The 18,931-nt window shown below is 34.7% G+C and overlaps 1 protein-coding gene across 14 annotated transcripts in view; it reads left to right on the top strand.

The window, feature by feature from the left end:
* The window catches only part of PHF21A (PHD finger protein 21A), a 170,914-nt gene that overhangs the window by 13,227 nt on the left and 138,756 nt on the right, over nt 1-18,931 (top strand). For 12 of the 14 annotated variants that reach the window (XM_072969859.1, XM_072969856.1, XM_072969857.1 and 9 more), the window contains one exon: nt 14,214-14,254. The gene's annotated coding sequence lies outside the window, so the exon portion shown is untranslated. Of the gene's footprint in view, nt 1-14,213; nt 14,255-15,597; nt 15,710-18,931 lie in introns of all 14 variants that reach the window. The other 2 variants (XM_072969851.1, XM_072969852.1) reach the window with 1 other exon arrangement.

Below are 18,931 nucleotides of genomic sequence, written 5' to 3'. Positions count from 1 at the left end.
TGCTAAGTACAAGTGGTTGTATTTGGCTTGTTGCTGCAGCATTTTTGAGGTTGTCTTAAAAAGCAGTTATCACTCGATAGAGTTGGATATGTGAAAATTATTGAAATCATCGTATCATGGAGACCAAACTTTGTAACTTGAATTATTCTATTTAGTATTTGTTTACTACCCCTCTGCCCCCCTCAATACCTCAGAGCAAATTCTCTTCTGAAAGGAACAGATGCCGTTAGCTTATCAGGACCTGATACTAAAAAGCCCACAAAAAATCTTTGTGGTGCTTATTTTCTTTATTTAATCTATATGCAAAGCATATTGTAATTATTGCTGTTAGAGGGTTTTAAGCTGATGGTTCCTCCCCACCCTTTTTATGCTCAGGGGAGATAGATCAGGAATGCCAAATTGACAACTTGGTATAAAGAAATAATGACCACTGAAATAAAACAGGAGTTCAAATTAAAAAGCAAACCAGATACAAATGTAGAATGAAAATATCTTTTAGTAAAATGTTAGCATGCTGTGCTTGGAACAGATGCCACATTAATTCAAAAGAGAGCCCAGAAAATGTGGCAACTTTACGATGTCAATGGAGGGAGCTGCAGTAGTTTCTGTTCTCATTGTGTCAAGTTCTCAGTACCTCCAGGTCCAGACCCGTTTCTCTGTATATTTATTTTCTGTGTATGTTACATGTGAATATACAGATATTAAATCCATGCTTAATATTTTTGTTTTATGTTATTAAATGCATTGTCACACTAATAGATATTAGGGTAAGAGTCCAATAACTTGTAATCTAACAGTAATGATTCTTGTTTTAATATGCATATCAATATATAAAGAATCTGAGGCAAAAATGGGCTTTTCTCTATACCCTTCAAGGCACATTTATGATAATAAGGTAGTCTAAGAATTGAGGCTTTCAAAGAGGCCTAGTGCTTTTTGAATGTAGAATTTGGAAAAGTTACAAAACTGTAAGAATTTTGCATTTTTTTCTCATTTAAATTTGTAGTTATCATTGGACATTTGTTGTGATTTTTAAGTAGCTGAGATTCATTCATTCCTTTTGCTATGTTTTTTATGTTGTTTGGGAAGAAGAAGAAAGGGTGATAGAAGGGTACTGTACATACTTGGATACTTCCAGAGTGACATTCATTTTGTAGAAGATTGCACTGGGACATCTCTGAATTGCCTATTTCTTGCAATGCATGGTTAGTGTGGGTCTGAGTGTGGCGAGAGATGGGCTGGGGGCTCTTAACCAGATTTACAGTGTGCCACTTCCCGAGCAGTGCAATGATCTAATCACCAGGGGCATATCCTGTGTGCCTGTAAAGAAGTCTGGTGCTCATACTCAGAAAAGCACTACCGGTTCTCGCAGTTAGTGGAAGTGCAAAGACTTACAATTTAGTAATTTTGTTGAAAAGGTTAAAGTTTTGTTTTCATGCAATTCAAGTGAAGGGAAGTTTTCAGCATGGCAGTAGAGCACAGTGGTTAAGAGTATGGGTGCTGGAGCTTGAGCCAGTCTTCATAGGCTCAGATCCTGGCTTTGCTCTGCTCAGTCTGGCTTTGTATTAATTCTGTGACAATGGCCAAATCATTTCACCCTCCATGCCTCTGCTTCAGTTTATTCACCTTTAAAATATGAATAAATAATGTACCTTATTCTGAGGTTGTTATGACGAATAAATAAGTGCCTGACACATAGTAAGCGCTAAATAAATGGTAGCTACTGTTACTTAACCTTAATTCTGGACTCTTCTCTTCTTAAGGCTTGAAACAAATGTTGCATAGTGGGAAAAGAGCCTGAGCTTGGGGTCTGACCAAGCCTTAGCTTGGGGTCTGACTGGAATCTCAGTACAACCACTTGAAGTTGAGTGTGTGAACTTGGACTAATTATTTATGCTCCCTTCAACAAAGATGTCTCCTGTACATGCTGTATACCAAGCATTGTACTCTTCACTTGGACTTCAGTTTCTTTACTCATGACATAGGGATGATAATACCACCCTCCTTGGATTGATGTGAAGATAAAATGGGAAAATCTTAAAACATTTGATAAGGAATATCTGCTTTTATCATTCTTACTGTTACAGTCCCACTAAAAATTTATGGGAAAAGAGTAAATATGGAACAACTTAGGTAGAAAGGAGGGTTTTTTTCTGAAGTGTCATGATGAGAAAAGGTATGGATGGTAAAAGTGATCTACTAAATTCTTATTTGTGAAAATCACTGAGAGAAATATAAAATACATGGGCATATGTTTTAACTGAGACTTTAAAAAGTACTTCAGGGCACTTTATTAAAATTCTTAGTGATAAAAGATTTTTTTTTTGCATCAAGATACTGGTGCAGTTTACAGTAGGTCACTTAGTGTCAAGGCACTAATAGGCTAGGCAGTATAAGTCACAAGTCCAAAATGCTAATCAGCTGGTCAGTCCATTGGGACTACTGCTCAGGACAAATTATTTGTGTTTGTTTAACCCTTGAGAACACATGCTTGGTGTAATAACTATTGGAAACAAGTGTAGAACCCCAGAGATATAAAAGTGGCATGCAAATGCTTTCTAGTAATGATGGACACACTTTATTTGCCTTCTGCTTTTGGGCATTTTGCCTTTGTGAAATTTCCTTTCATCTGGTGCTTGGTCTTTTCTTATAGTAATTGTTATTTTTCTTTCTATATTTAATCATCATATGTTACTTGCATTGAGCCTAGAAAGAAACTAGGCTTGAGAACAAGTTGATCGTGAGAAAAGCCATACTTTAGGTCTCTGCCTTACAGTGATCTCAGAATTAAGTTTTTTTTTTTTTTGGTGAAGAATTAGAGTTTTTAATATATCCATTAGTATGAAGGTCTGTATAAGTGTATATATCTATCTGGTAAGAGAAACCAGTAGTTGAGGAAAGTAGAATGATCACTAAGTATGAAATAAAATTAATTTTATTTGTTCACTGCCAATTTGGATCTAAAACTGTTTTGATCTTTGATCTATATAGTTTTTTTCCTGGGATTCAACAAATATAGTTGTAATAGCTTACCAAAACATCCTGAATATGGTATATGTTACCACTAGTGAGCATTTGAGTTAAAAATAGAAAAATAACTTCCATTAACTTTTTGTTCTCATTTACCCACCTGCACTATTTTGATAAAGGCCTAGTAGGTAGATAGACGTATTTACTATATTTTATGTTGTCTGTGTTCTTAAAACATTGTTTCTGTTTTCTGAGCAGAAATTCCAACAAGTTTGTTTTAATGAAGTGCTATACTTTAGCTCAACAAATATTTTAAAAATTAAGTAATTTTATAGCCAGCTATATAGTGTTTTTTCAATTAAAAAATTATGTCACTTTACAATAGCTAGAGTAGTCAGTAAGTAAAGCTTTGTAGTTTTAAATTAGCATAGCATATGTATAATATAAAGTTTTCTTTACTTCAGCCCATACACAGGGCCTATAAAATTTGCTCCTCTTGGTTGAGTGGAATTGTAAAAAGTTTAGAGCGTATTGGTATTTCGTTTTAACAAATAACAGGGGTTAGAAAATAGACCTCATGGTATCTTTGGGGTTGATTTAAAGAAATACACAATGTGGAAAGTCATTTTGTCCCTGCCTAATTTGTAAAAGTTAGGCTACTTATGACAGGGCTGGAGTCCCGTTATACTTGTGCAGAAACCTGTCGGCTTCAGTGCTGCATCTTCTAGAGGGTTGCCGCCAGCAGTTGGCCGCGCACAGGCCCACCATCGCTTTCCTCTCCCCGCTTCTTTACTGTCTTTGCTGTCTCTTCTCCGCATATGCTATTCCCTGTCTGCTGATCATCACTCCCTCCAAAACAACCACCATCTTAATCTATTTCTCTTAAAAACAAAACAAAACAAAACACCATTGTAATTACTAGTTTTTGAACAGAAAGAGCTGTTATCAAGACCTTAAGGCTTTAACAGTTTGTGGACCTCTCCATTTAGGGCCCTCAGCCAGGAGTTGGATAAAACAAGTAGCTTAAAATCACTTACACAGTAACAGTGTTTTTGATACATTTTCTAACTGGACTAAGGGAGAGAATAGAAAAAGAACTTTTTCCCTCAGAAGTTGCTGTATTTTCTGGTAGGAGTGGAGTGGGGTCATAGTTGGGGAGGAGGTAGCCTTGTTACTTAACCAAGATAAAGGAAATAGGAAGTATTAATTTATTAGATTGCCTTCTGTAGTCCTGTGGACCTAACTGGAGAAGAAAATGGAAATGTTGGTGTTGCTGATTCTGAAAGTATTTTGATTTAGTAGTAGAGAGGGCTAGTATAATTTCTTTCTATAGTTTGTAAAGTACGAAATATGGCTATGATGCCTTGTTATTATGCATTGATGGCTTTCATTTCATTGTTAGTACTTCGAAAATAGCAGACCCTTTCCTTTTGAGATTTCTCCTAGTGGTTTTTAACTATTAACTGAATTGTCTTGGTAAGAAAAGTAAAATTTGGAAATTAGCTGTGGTTACATGTTAATGGTTATGTTGGACTTAAATTCAGTAGCTTCTAAGATCTATACCAGGCATTTCATCCATTATTCAGTTACACACAGAAAAAAACATATTTGAGACAAGAGCCTTAACTTTAAAGGATTTTAAAAGAACTACTTTTTATGAAAATTAAAAAACATACACAGTAGAGTGAGTAATATTAACAAATCCCACATACCTGTTAACCCAGCTTCAACAATTACCAGCATTTTGCAAACTTTCCAGTATGAAACGTACAAGGAAAGTAATTTTATGTTTTAGCATGTAGTACAGATAGATAAGTTTGTATACTCAGAGGAGGAAAAGTGTATGTGCACAAATGTTAACTCTTTTCATACACTGTAAATTTAATACTGATAATCACCTTTTAGGATAATGTTGCTTTCATTTGTCTTTTAACTTACTGAAGATGTCTGAGCCACCACCAGCTTAATGGAGAACAGTATCTTCTGGAAAGATTTTAGTTTTCTTACTACCCTGTCTTTGGAAACTCAAGTTTATTAGGTTTGAATTTATTATTCTTACGAGTTTCACTTTAGGTACATTTGCCTATCTGCAACCTTTGTATGGGCCACTAATGATTGTTTCTTGAGTGTTGGGAAATATTTAAGTTAGTGTAAAGTTGGAAATCACTAAATCTTGTTCTGCGTTTCTCCTTCTGCATATTCTATTTCTGTATCACATAAGTGTATGTATTGACTAACTAAGGAATACATATTATAACTTGTGAAATAGTTTGTTGAGGAGGAAATTTTGACTACCTGCTATCCCTGGACCTGGTAAACAGTGAGTGATTGGGAACTTAGAACTTAAGTCATTGTTTGCTTCTCTTTGGAGAGGTAACAAATTGTGCATATGTCTTCAGTTGTGGATCCTGTTCATTACTAGTTACTACGAGGTGATGGTAGCCTCATATCTAAATTTCCCAGCTTTTATTAGTTTAAATTAGACCCATAGGGATAATTATTCCACCCCAATGCCTGAAGAAGCATAGTCATTGGTAGTTGTGCATCTAAACCCCTGTGCAGTGCATTGAAAAGGTGTCTTCTCACATTATGTTGTTGTTTGGCATGTTTAGTTTAGTGCAAGGAGTATACTTATTTAACAGGACTCTTAATAAGCTCCCTCTATATCGAAGATATCTTTTAAAAAATTATACTTATGACAACGTTGTAGTATTCCCCAGTAGAGTTCATCTAGAGCAGTGAAACCTTTCTAAAATAAAACTTATTCCTTTAACCGGTATTCATATAAGTGGGTTTCTCTGTACTTGGTTTCCATGGAAATAGCGAATAGCTAACGTTATTTATAAGGTGGAAGTAAAATAGGGTGCCTAATGGGACCCCATGCTGCTCTGATGAAGAGACGTAGGAAAAAAATCCATGCTCATGGGATTTTTTTTTTAAACAAGGTTAATGGAAGCCCTGATTTCGGTCTTCTGTAACAGAACATAGTTTTGGTTTTAAAGGCTAGCATTAATATCAAGCAAACTTCTTTTTTTGGTCTGTATTGCTTTCACTTTCAAGTTTTAGGACCACTTACTTACCAGCAAGATTGAGGCTTTATGCCTCAGACTCCTGTTTCTTTGGGGTTTTTGTTTCAAAAGTTAAAATCCCTGGCATATTGTAGCCATTTCAATTTCTCATTGACATTTCAAAGTACAGATAAAAAGCTCAATGTTTATTAATGATAGCAGTGATGATAAAGAATCAATATGTTGCACTTCATGGGTTTTCTTTTTTAATGTGAATATTGTGAAACCATTTTTAGTTTTCAGGCCTTAAGTCAGGGTTCTTTTTCATTAGTGTTGTGGAGCTAAACCTGTGTATTCAGAGAGAAAGATTCTAATTTTCTTCTGGGGATAGAAATGGGGAAAATCTTAATTTCCTCTTTCATTAAAAAAAAGGATTGTTTTCAAAGCCTTTTAATTGAAATAAGTGTGAATTCTTTTAGTCTTTGAATGTGGATTTGGGATAAACCTTGGCGTTATCCTCACTGCTGCAGTAAGGCCTCCTCTTAGTTTTCTGAGCCTACAGCAAAGCCTTGCATTTCTTAAGCCCCTTCATGTGAAAGACCATCATTCCCTTTGTGTTTGTGTTTGTGATTGGGGTGTGTGTGTGTCTCACTAATTTTTTTGTAGCCTGAAAGGCACCTGCTCATTTTTTAGCCTGGTGAGTATAGCAGTGCTATATTGAGAAGTGAGGCAGTATGGAACACAATAAGGTGCTATAATTTTTATTTAGTTAGTTTTGGCCGTCCTTGGCAGCTTGTGATTGTTATCCGTTTGTCTGAAAGTACTCTGTGATTATTCCTGGCTATCAATGCAGCAGGAGTTTTCTTCTGTGTTTTAAAAGCAAGGGTTGTGGTGTACGGAAGGCTCCATCAGGGAAGCAGTTTTTTTGTTTGTGTGTGTCCGCGTGTGTGATTGTGTTTCTTTGGACAAGCTTCTGGCTACAGTTGAGTTTTCCGTGCTCTAATTTTTAAAAATTTGGTTGTTTTAATTCTGTTGAATTTTTTTGTGAGGTTTTTTATCTCCAGCAGTTTATAAGTTTCTTCTGTGCATGTTGGTGCTATTTTATAAAAATTTTCTTTATATGTTAATTGTTCTTTTAGTTTAGTTTTTTCTTTTATATTTTTAAAATCAGGTGTTTACCAGTAACCTTCCTTAGTGACTTTTATTTGAATTATCTTTGTGCTTTGGAGACATAGGAATTTGGGTCTATTATCCCATCTCTGAGAGAACAACTCCCAGTAGTTGCAGTTAGTGCAACAGAAAGGGTTTTCACAGATGCAGTGCTGGGCCTTGATCCTCCTCCTTGGTGCCTATGGTTTACACCCAGAACTCCCATTAGTGTTAATAGGAGGTACTTGTTTAAATCCCTATACACCAGGATAAATCCAAACTCTTTTGTAATGATTTATAGATACTTGAGTTGTTTTTTGTTGTTGATGGCAAGAATTTTGGTCCTGAGGTTAACTGATTATTAAGATAAGAGTTTGAGTTGTCTTGGGATATGGGGTAATTTACTAAGTCTGATCTGTAATTAAGTTTATGTTACGATGATTAGACTCAGAAAACATTCACACCTTTGTGAACTGTGGATGCTTATGAATAAGGATTTTTGTGCTTTATAGCATGGTGAAGATTTTTTTTCTATTTATTTTTTCCTAATACTTCTCAACTACAAAATTTTTACAGGTTTTTTGTAAATATTATAAGAAGACTTAGTAAAAGTTAACTTTTTTATATGTAAGCCTTTCCACGATTACTCTCTAGCCTTTTAAGTCTTTTGTCAGCTAATGTTGCTCACGTTTTTAATCATCTTGAAGCTAATAACGTGCACTGTCTTAGTGCATGGATGTTGCAATCACTGGTCAAGTATTAGATAATCACTGTTTACTATGCCTATCTGAATTATGGATTTTTATTACTTCATTTATTTATGCATAGTCTAATGGATGCCTAGATAGAGAAGTATGTCTTGGTTTTAGACTGGATTTTGCCTTTTATTCTCTTTGTAGCTTTTGGCTAGTCATCCAGACTTCTTGGATGAAATAAAAGTATGGATCTGGTACTTTGGGATGTCCATTCTGTCTTTAGACTATTTAAAGGCCTACTTTCCTAGGTATGGAAGGAAATAGAGGACTATAAGACAGTGGTTCCTAATCCTGTCTACCCATCAGAATCGTCTAGGAGGACTTTAAAAATATACAGATATCTGGTCTCCAAATCAGACATAATGAATTTAGAATCTTTAAGGGTATGGCCTGTGAATCTATATATTTTTTGAAGTTTTAGAGTTATCCTGATCTAAGTTTGAGAACTAATTGTGCAAGACATTATTTCTTTTCTTTTTTTGGAGGGGGTAATTAGGTTTATTTATGTATTTTTAAAGTTATTATTTTTAGTGGAGGTACTAGGGATTAAACCTAGGACCTTGTGCATGCTAAGCACACAATTTACCACTGAGCTATACCCTCCTTCTACTTGTGCAAGGCATTATTTCTACTGTACTCGTATGTACGTGTGTATCTTGTTAGGGAAATAAGACATAAGTTCCAGTATGAGACAGTAAGTGGTTAAATTCTAAGAGGCATAAGAGATGATAAACATTTTGAGAATTCAAAGAAGGGAGAACTGGGAATTGGGAAGGTCTGCATTAATCAGTTAGTCTCTTTATCTGGACTGGGTGAGATTTGGATAGGCAGAGAGAAGGTGAAAAAGAGTATTCTTGGTATAAGAAAGAGCATCCCTAAAGTGAAAGTTGGGGGAGGGTTGTTGTAGTCTTTATTTTGGTATTCTACTCTTGAAACTGCTGTATATTTCCTAAACATTTTGAGGGAGTGAGCCATGAAGATATTTGATGAGGTAGAGCATTGCAGCTATAGGGAAAAGCAAGTAGAAGAGCCCTGAGAAGGAAACTTGTTTGGAGTTTTTGAAGTACAGAAAAGAGGCCAGTGTGGCTGGAGTAGATTGAGCAGTGGGGAGAGGGGAGCAAATGAGGACTGAGAGTAGCAGAGGCCCAAATCACTTAGAGCCTTGTGGGCCATTGTAAAGGACTTCAGCTTTTTTTTCTGAGTATGATGGGAAGCCATTGATATTTTGATCAGAGAAGTAACCAGATCTGTCGTAGATTTTAAAACGGTTACTCTGGCTACTGAGAGAATAGGCTTTGGGGGATAAAGATAGAAGTCATGAGATGGATTAGGAGGCTATTGCAATAATCTAGGTGAATAATGATGGTGACTTGGACCAAGGAGGTGGTTGCAGTGCTGAAACAAATGGTCAATGTCTATGTATTTTGAACGTAGAGGCAAGAGGGTTAGTTACTTGATTGGATGTAAGGTGTGGGAAAAAGAGGAGTCATTGATGACTTTAAGGTTTTGACCTGAAAGGATGGAGTTGCCATTTATTGAAATGGGGGTGACTCTGGGGAGGAGTTGGGGGATAGGTAGTCAGGAATTTAGTTTTTAACTTACTGAGCTTGAGAAGCCAATTTGACAAGTGTTGAGTGAGCAGTTTGATATATAAGTTTGGAAATCAGGGGAAAGGTGTGAGCTGGAGATGAAAATTTGGTAGTCACCAGTATACAGATCCTTCTGTAGCTATAAGACTGGGTGAGATTACCTAATAGGAAGTGTTCAAAGAACTGAGCCCTGGGGCAGTTCAACATTTTGAGATCTTGAGAGATGAGAAAAAACTAGCAGAAGAAACCCAGAAAAGTGGCTAGAGAATTTAGAAAGGAAATCAAGAATGGGTGGTGTCCTGGGAGTCAAGAGACGAAAGGGTTTCAAGAAAGAAGGAATGATCAACTGGGTCAAATAATACTGATCAAACAAGGAAATGAAGGCTGAGACTTTACTACTGGATTTAGGAACAGAGAGATCATCACTGGTGATTTTAACAAGATTGAAGGAGGCAGATGCCCTAGTGGAGTGGGTTCAGTAGAGAATGAGAGGAGAGGAACTAGAGACAGTGACTTTGGTTAACTCTTTCTGGAAGTTTTGCTATAAATGGGAGCATAGATACGGGACAATAACTAGAGATTAGGATATGGAGTCATGGGCTTTTCTTTTTCCCAGATGGAAGAAACAAAATGATCCAGTAATGAGAGAAAAATTGATGCTTCTTGAGAGTGAGGGGAGAAGTGCTTGCTAGAGGGATGTCTATGAGAGGGTAGGATTAAGAGGGATGGGAGAGAGAAGGACAATTATGATATTGAGGTCTAACAGGCTAAATCTCATTAGCAGGACTCTGCTTTCTGTTCTGAGCATTTATTTGCATTTAAATTTATTTCAAACTTGTTATACTCTCTATTAGAAGTTAGGAAAGGCAGATAAAAAGCAAAAAAACTTACTGTATATAAAATTAGTGTATCAGCTTGGTGTAGTAGAAGAGGAGAGATTGAATCTTCTGTGTAAGGTGACATTTCATAGTGTCTTTGAATGACAATTATCTGTGCTATTCTAGTCCCTTATCAAAATTTATGATTGAGCGCAGACTATAAACTTAATCATTCAAAATTTGTAGTGGGGTGGATTTTAGTCTGATTTAAAACATGATTTAGTGTTGAAATTTTTCTCTGCAAAATTTGTTTATTGTTTAATGTATATTCTTCATACACAAAGGTTTTAGATATTTTGCAAAAGGTACTTACAAAATAGTTATTAATCACCTTTGATTTATTGATGGTATTTTAAGTTTTACAATCATATCAGATATCTGAATGATTCATTTCTTTACCAGCTCTAATTAAGGCAACTACCTGTGAAGTTCTGGAGAGGTGAACAATCTTCAGTATGCAAAAAATCATGAGAAGTTATGTTAGCAAGATAGTATTCATCTCTAAAAGCAAACATTATTTCATTTACTCCAACTTAACATGTTTTGAATGTATTTTTCAAGAACAAATCTATATTAAAAATTTTTAAGCAAATAAGGCTAAAATTTTGAACTACCTTAGCTACAAGTGTGAAATATATGTGAGAAACAAATTAAGTGGGCTTTGAATCAGCTTAATATGAGGAAATCAAACTTGCATTTCAGAATTATATATGTTTTGCATATGGATAGTGTAAAAAGTACAGATTTATATATAAATCTTTTTTGCTGCTAACTCATTAAACTACAGAAATAAAATATTCACTTTTCTTTTTTTAATCAGTATCCAAATGATAGTCAAATTAATAATTAGTCTTCAGAAGAAACACTTTGGTAGTTCTGATGCACAGTGTTTAAGAATCACTAACCTGGGGGGAGGGTGTACCTCAGTGGTAGAGCGCATGCCTAGCATGCATGAGATCCTGGGTTCAATCCCTAGTATCTCCACTAACTAAATAAATAAACCTAATTACCTCCCCCCTCCAAAAAAAAAGAATCACTAGTCTAAAAATAATTTACTGTTTTTGGGTATCTGAACCTGTGTGAATCTTATAAAAGCTGTGGATCCCTTTCTCAGAATTCTTGTACATTCAGAATTGAGCATGTAGTATCATGGAGTTGGTACACACCTCTGAAGCCCATTCACGGGGATCCTTAGGCATAAAGGATCTCAGTTTTTAAACCCTGCCCTAGATAGCTTACTTACATGATTTTTCTTTAAAACTTTATATGCAAGATTTCCCCCAAATATTTGGTCAGTATTTATTGTAGTTTGTTTCTTAAAAGATTAACTGCTGCAGCTGGTTAAGAGGAATTGAGATTTAGTGGAAAGGCCAGCTCAGTCAAAGGAATCTCAGAATCTGTAGGCTTTTCTCCAGCATTACTACCAACTAGCTGTGAGACCTTTGGGGAAATCACTTAACATCTAAGGTTTTGATTTCCAATGTGATTTCTGCAGTCCCCTGCGAACAGTTTCATGAGTAGGTTGGTTTCATGACATCAAGTAAAATTCTTTGTCAGTTAAGGGATTGACTCTGCTACTGATTTTAGGAGAAAATGCCCAAAAGATAAGGTGCATCCATTGTGCCTTTTTACTGAATATGACTTTTCAGAAGTTTTTTTTTTTTTGACTGTACTGTCTCAAATGCCTATAAGTAAAACTTAAAATCCCAATCCCATACTGATCACTTTGAGTTTTAACATATTTTGTGTATTCTGGGTATAAGCCATTGTTATTATATGTGTTGCTGTTGAAATCTCCAGTTCTGTGGCTTGTTTTTTCATTCTCTTAATGGTGTTTTTTTTGATGAACAGAAGTTCTGAATTTTAATTTGGTCCAATTTATATGTCTTTTCCTTTTCATTATATTTTAAGATGGTAATATTTTACTTTATAATCAACTGTTTTTATCCAGAGTCATTCATTTACCAAATAATGCTGTGGGAGATCAATGCATAAGAAATTATCCCCAGCATGAAAGAGCTAACAAGAAATGCCTAATAAGAAAGATAAAGCCTGCAATAGAGAGTAAAGAGTCTATTCAGTCAATTCATTCATTTAACAACTATTTACTGAGCATTTACTATGTGCCTGGTAGTGTCTTGAGTGGTATAGAATCCTATAGGTATCTGTACTGTTAAGAATCCACTTTTGTTTTTAATTGAGATTTATTGACATAGAACATTGTGTTTTAGGTGTACAACATAATGATTTGGTATGTGTATATATTGTGAAATGATTAACATTGAGTTTAGTTAACATCCATTACCACACATAGTTAAATTTTTTTCCTTATGAGAATCTACTTTTTAATAAGGACATTATTCTACAGATTCTTGCATCATTTTTCTTTTGGTTGGGAGTCATTCTAAATTTCGTGATTAAACTTGCCATTTGTACGGACTTTAGAACTTTAAAAAGTACTGCTGCTTAAAAAAAGGGCAGGATAAAACAAAAATTGAATTTCTTTTGGAAATGAATGTTACCTGCACAAATTGGAGCCCTTTAAAATTATTTTACTATGTTTTATATGACTTGCATGATTAAATAAAAATTTATAATCTGGATGACATGAAGATTTTTTGAAATATCCCTTAGGGAAATGAGAATTGACACTTTTGGACTAACATTAGTCAACAAATGTACTATGTTTAACGCATAAGGACAATACTTTACAGATTTAGACCATGGTATGTAGAGTTTAAATAATTTAGTACTAAAATATTAGGGGACAAGTTTTAATTTTTGTTTCCTAATTTTTTTTTTAACTGGAAAAGAAATTTAAGGCAAGGAAGAGTTAAAAATAAACATTATAGAAAAGAGAGATTGGAGAAAAACAAATAGTTGGATTTAACCAGTGTCTTTCATATTAGAATTTTTCAATGACAAAGGCAATGTGTGGATAAAAGTTTTAAAAGCATCTATACTATTGAAATGAGAGAAAAATGACAAATATTGAATATTGAAACCATTTAGGAAATGGAAGTCTTCAGTCTAAGAGAATAAAGGCAGTAAGACCTCCCCCCCCCTGAAAAAAACAAAGCAAACATACCCTGACTTGATTTTTCTGAACTTGAAATCAACTTAATGGAGTTTAATTAATCTTAAAAAAAAAACAAAACCACACACACGCAATTGATAAAAGCATCACTGAGCATTGTATTGGGATCCCAAAACCTTGGTTTTCTTTCTGGCTCTATCACTGATTAAATATGTGGCATAGGGCAAGTTTTGTGTTACGTGGTTTACAGTCTATAAAGTGGTGAGACTTTAAGAATGTGAATGAAAAGTTTAATTAAAATTATGGCTGTACATATAAAATGCTGTGAATTTTAAAGCCTTATATAAGACAAATCCATTTCAAGATTAATTTAAAAAGGCCTTTTAAGTAGACCAACTAAGGGCCAATGATGTTAACCTAATTTGTTAATATAAAGCAATAAACAGTGAAAGTCATTTGTTGAGGATGAGGGTGTATTTTTGTGTTTTTTGATTGAGGTGCATTTCATTTCTGTGTCTCTTAGGAAAGGGAAACCATCAACTATTTACTTCTCCTTGTCTTGAAAAAACTGTGGAAAGGTTGAAAAACTGGAAAATTAAGAGATCTAACTGCCCTTGAATTCTTTCCTTGCTGTAAAAACTACCTGTCTCTCTCTCTCTCTCTCTCTCTTTTTTTTTTTTTTGAGTTTTAAAGCTTTGGAGAGTTTTATGTGGTTTGGCTTTTTCTTGTAAAAATCAGATGGAAATCTTTAAGTCATTAGCTTTTGATGACAAAGTCATAAATCTGTGTTTGTAGTCTGATTCCATTTTCCCCTTTTTCTGTTGTAGGGAGCAAGAGAACTGAAGGAGAGCCAATTTCCCCAAAATTGGTAAGTACCTTTTCTAGGCAGGCATAGTGTGCTTGATACTAGTTGGATAATAATTTAAATATTCAGTGGTTTTTTTTTTTTTTTCAAAAAAGCTCTCTCCCAGAAATGAAAATGAGGCTTTGCTCTTTGCACTGAGTGAAAGTGAATTTTTGTCTAATTTCACATAGCCGTGTCTCAAATGAATTTGTGTTTCTAATAATACTGCTCAGCTTGCATGTTCCTGCATTCGATAACCTGTTAAAATGTAAAGGTCCCCTTTGCCAAAAAGTCCTTAATGCATTGGTTAGGGCTGTAAATTCAAAAGTCAGGAAATTCAAAAGTTGAGGTTCCCATTGTGTTTTGTATTACTTAATATGTTGTTAAATTTGATGGCCTTAGTATATGTGCAGAATGGCTAGGTTAATGTAACTATGGGAACCTTGACTTTGAAATTTGGGGCTCGTAAGCATTTATATTCTTAAATTTAATATTGGGTTGGCTTCATGTCTGATATTACATTTTCAGAGTGTGTTTTGTGTAATTCTTGAAGAGGAAAAAATAAAAAGAGAGATGTAGCATTTGGGGGGCATGTAGGCAAACACATTTTTCCCCTAGTATCAACTTTAATATCTAACGGCTTATAAATCATCACACTTAATCATTTCTTTGAATGCCTAATTCAAGATCACAGATTACACAGGGCAGTCTAGTAACTAAGGATCAAACAAATATTAACCTTATTTGGAGAGCACGTATTGTGATAAACTAAATTCAAACAAGGTGGCTGGAATAGGGTAGTCCTCCAATGCAAGGCTATTCTTTTTTTTTTTTTTTTGAAGTCCCTCTCTCAGATAGTAATTAACTTAGTGGGTGGAGCAGATATTTGGTTAAGGCTTCTTTTTCATAACTTATGGTCCTTAAGCTATCTCTTACCTTTTAGAAATTGGGCTTTGAACATGAAAGGGAGGCATTTGAATTAGTTAACCTTGCATTTTACTACCTTTTAATTCTACTTGCCTTTCTCTCACGTTTTAAATAATCAAGACCCTATAGCCCTTTACTTCGAGATGTGATGGAATGAGACGCTTAGAGAAGCAGGGATCTGAAGGGCTTTCTCTTTCAGCCTTTTACTGGATGTGGCAATTTCTTCTCCTATATCCCTGACAGATTGTTATTCGGGTACATACTGAATACTACATTTTTAAAAAAATGTAGCTCGTATTTTCTATAATGTATTCGGAGGAACAGTAGTTCCACAGAAGTTAATATTTTTGAGGTGGGGTGAGGGTGGGGAAAATGTTCTGTGGTCAAATAATTTGGAAAATGCTGCGTTAAACAAAGTTAAACAGGTTTCTTTACTGCAGGACTTCTCAGAACCTTTAATATGCTAATGTGCATTGTGAATCTCCAAGAGGGGGATATGATATGCAGCATTCTTGAATACTTCTAATGACAGGGAGCCCACTACCTCATAAGGTAACCCATTCCTTTTTTGTACAGCTCTAATCCTTAGCGCTTCCTTAAATTGATCTGAAATCTCTCTCCCATAACTTCCACTTCTATTAAGTACTTATTGGTTATGCCAAGACCACCACACCCTCTTATGTAATCCTTTGTGTAGTAACTATTTATATGATTCTGGCCAGGTTTGTCTGGACTTTTTTTTGACATTAGGTAGCATTCTGGTAAATGTAGCAACCATTTCTAAAATCTCGACCTCATTGTCACAATGCTCTTACATGCTATTTAGCCTTCTTCATTTTGAGTTGCTGTGAGTTTTAAAATTTACTTCAACATTCTTGCTGTTGGGTATAGTTGGGATGATTTTGGTAGACATACTTGATTTCTGTAAGGAAAGGTGGGAAATAGAAGAATGCATGTGTTCCTGCTAGGCTTGGGCCCAGGAAGCTGTGGTAGGAACTGTATGTTACAGCGCACACTGGTGGTCGGGAGAGGTGCAGGACACTGCAGCAGACCTGTGGAAACCCCTACTCGACCCAAAATACCACACCCTCCTGTTGGAATGGTGTGACCTGTGTAGGTATTACTTTCAATGAAGATGTGGCCCTCTTTCCCCTCAAAAAAACAGAGAAAAGAAAGATACATATTTTATACTCAAAGACATTCAGACATTCAGATATCATAAATCCATTTTTTTGTGTGTGTATAGAAATTTAATTTAATGGTTAAGAAACGTCAGTCTCACTAGCTGAGGTGAGTTTTATAAACACTTGTAATACCAGGATTTGAGCATATTAACTTTGCCAGATTCAGAGGGTAGCTTCTAAAATCAGGATTGCCAGGCTCTTTGTGCTGTAGCATTTTCTGTTGACCTGTGGTATATCACCAAAGAACACCACTAGGAAAATAAGAAAACAAATGTACATTGTTTTCTAATACCATTTTTATTGATTCATGTTAGTAAATGTTAGTTTTCAACAAGTGCTATTAAAATAATTTTTTATTTTTATCAATAGTTACAATTTTTAGAACTATTAGTTAAAAGTTAAAGATACTGTTTTATCCCCTAGCATGATAGATACATAGTAAGCAGTAAGTATTTTACTGAAATTGAAACCTGTTATTTTAGTATTAGGCATGTGACAAATAAGAATACATAGATCTGTCAATACTTTCTGCTTTTTCATATCTAAATAATTAAACCCACTCTAGACACTGTTCTAAGACTATAGATCAAAAGTGGAGTCTTATACCAAGTAAACATATGATATAAAGAACACTGAGCTGACCATTTTTAGGGAATTCAGTCTGGAGGCACAATATTATGGAGTTATTGTTAGTTAAAGAAACTTGATTGATGAGTTGAGTTTTGATTGGAAAAAGTTCATATCAGTTCAGAAACACAGCAGTGTTTCTTAGTAAGTTCAGAGTTAAAGCATTGCTGCATTATTAGAATCATAATGAAAGACCTAGAAGTCACCTATTCTCAGGCAAAACTATAACCAGAAAAATAGTTAGAAAGCCTTTTCTTAGAGAATTTGAAAATAAGAAAGCCTACAGTCCTTTCAGCAGTATACCGTGTTGAGAAGTTTATACAAAGTTTGTGTATATGAATGAGTTAAGTATATTAAGAATAATGTAGAACTTTATAGTTTACAAAAGGCTTTTCATATGCTTTCACCTAATTTAAACCTCATAATAATTTAGTGAAGTAGGTGATACTGTTCCCGTTTTCCTGATTTGTAAACAAACAAACAAACCTGAAACTGAGAGTGGCTACACAGTGAGTAAGTGGAATCAGGTTTTTTGGGGGGGGGGGGATGTGGAGAATAGCGAATGCTCTTTCCAGATATTACAGCTGCCTCTTTTAGTGGGATTTATTTGATTGATTGATTGATTGATTGATTTGGTTTGGTTGGTTTGCAGAGGTTTTTTGTTTCTGTTTTTGGTTTTTTGTTATTTGAAGGTGAGAGACCATTAGGTGTCTTAGTGATTTGACATGTACAATTTTGAAGATACTGAATGTTGGTATTTTGTTCTAGGCACTTGCCTTCTCTGATGGTAGTATTTAGAGCTGTTGGGTGGTGAAAGGCATTGTACCTCAATAAACTGTTTTTGTAAGTCTGTTCATATTTACCTTTCAGCAGTTGATTTGTTATTTTTAACTTATTAGAATTGGTCAGTTTATGATAAATCATCTTTTTACAAATTTAGCAAATAATGCCTTCTTTATAATGCTATAAACTGCCCCCGAATGGTCATAACATGATGGCTGCATGTGTTGTCTAAACACCCAAAATATTTTTTTTAAAGGATTCAGTATGTGCTTGCCTTGTTTTTGTAAGCTATGAATGTATGTATATAACTTGTTCTTTAGGCAGAAGCCAATCTCTTAAAATTGCTATTTAGAAAAAGACTTTTGTGAAGGATGTCAAATCAATCTACTAATCCTTCATAAGTTTTTCAGTAACTAGTCACCTTTTTTTAACCCTTCAGTTTTATTTTGAAATAAAATGAGTAATTGGCATTTAGAATCCATGCCAAATAAAATTTTGTGCCTTTGTGTGTCTCTAATAAGCAGACAACAATCTGATGAAGGAAGTAAAAGCTGTCAGCTCCTCATTCTCTTGAGTTGCAGGCTTCTTATCCTGTGAGGCCCTCTGACGTTTAGAGCCTCCAGGTTAAACCTTGATTTTATTTATTCTCTTCCTGAACATTTTGTTTCATCAGTATAAAATTTTCTGATGTTTTATCTAGCAATCCTAAGTTAATTTTTGTTACTTAAAAATAAGTACATATTTTCTATGGAAAATTTCAAAAATATTGATACTTTGAAAAGAAGAAAGTAAGTATCCCTTAGTGTTACCCTAAGAGATAACTAATAGCAAATTAAAAAGTGCCACCTGACCCAAACTCTAGACAGTTCAGAGTATTATTATTTTTACAAATATTTGTCAGTTTGATAGATAAAACATGTCTTCTTAAAATATACAAAATGTACATTTCTATGACTCTTGAAGATAGATATTTTTCATGTTGGTCGTTCTTGTTTCTTCTGTTAGTTGCTTTTTCATAGTTTAAAAAAATTAATTTGTGAGCACTCTAACTGTACAAATTATGTTAACTCTTTGTTGTGTATAAATACAAGTTCTTCATGTTTTTAACATCCTGTTTGTTTCTAGAGTTAATTAGTTGAGTTGAGCGATGATGTTGTATGTTACTACCAGTAAAATAAAA

The sequence above is a fragment of the Vicugna pacos genome, chromosome 10 (genome assembly GCF_048564905.1).
Source record: "Vicugna pacos chromosome 10, VicPac4, whole genome shotgun sequence".
NCBI classification, from domain to species: Eukaryota; Metazoa; Chordata; class Mammalia; order Artiodactyla; family Camelidae; genus Vicugna; species Vicugna pacos.
Note: the sequence above shows the minus strand (reverse complement) of the source record. Positions and strands in the feature narration are given on the sequence as shown.